This window comes from Vigna radiata, unplaced genomic scaffold, assembly GCF_000741045.1.
Source record: "Vigna radiata var. radiata cultivar VC1973A unplaced genomic scaffold, Vradiata_ver6 scaffold_108, whole genome shotgun sequence".
Taxonomy (NCBI): Eukaryota; Viridiplantae; Streptophyta; class Magnoliopsida; order Fabales; family Fabaceae; genus Vigna; species Vigna radiata.
The window spans coordinates 668321-669413 of record NW_014543429.1 but is presented as its reverse complement, the minus strand read 5'-3'; positions in this window follow the sequence as shown (position 1 = coordinate 669413).

The following is a 1093-nucleotide window of genomic DNA, read 5'->3' as shown; positions in this document are numbered from 1 at the left end:
ATTATGGATGGCTCCATACAATGCACTTTATGCTTGTTGCGACATTTCGCTAAAAGATAAGTTAAAACATTAACGTATCATCAATGGTTAATAGGACTTACTTGTGTCATTTACGTGGACGATCATTGTCGTTCGATATAAGTTAGATATTGATGACCTGCTCCAGCTTGTTCATGACTTAAAACTAAGCAGCAAAAGGAATTGTGGTTGGCAGCAGCGAAGATGATATCTGGTGGAGGCAGAGATGGTTGGAGAGCTCTCGGCAGAGATGGTTGGAGAGCTCTCGGGAGTTTGTGGAAAGCTAGCTCAGACGGCTTCCAAGCTGGAAGAAAGCTAGGGGGTAAGGGTAAAAGCTCAGAGAAGTGACTTTGGTAGAGTTTTACCAAGCTGGAAAGAATGCATCAACAAAGAAATTTCTCATTTAATTCCAAAGTGAATTTACAGAGACAGCTGGTTACATTTTATAGTGCAACTATGGAGCTACGTGTGGTGTGGATTGGCTGTCGAGAAGTATGGATCAGCATCCACGTGGCTGGCAAGGAAACCGTGAGCTATTCTAGAAGCTCCATGTGCAACTTATTTTTCATGTGTTGAAATGTGAAAGAAATGGCCACGGTGTACTTAGTAAAATGGGGGTACGCCCAACAACTTAACTCTTCTATTTTGTGGACATTTCTACCCTCCCCTTTGGCTGATTTATTCCACAAGTGATGGGTCCATGATGGTCTTGGACCCAAGTCATCAGATATTGACTCATTCGTCAGCGCTTTTACAATTGGGCGCTCAGAGTGATTTCTTCGAGATTATATTTGTGCGTCCGGATAGTCATCCGTACACGCGTTGATACTTGGGCGCTCAGATGGTATCCGTCAACGCTATTATAATTGGACGGCCGGATACTGTTGACAAATTGGCAAGCGTACCAAATCATACAAGTAATATAAATGGTAAGACCAAGTATCGTTTTCCCAAGAGAATCGAATGACTTTCTCGTTCAAGTGAATTAAAATAATAAGACTTGAAAATAAAAATTAATAAATTGGATTTGAGAACAAAAATATTAACATGCAAAATAAAGTTGATTCAATTGACA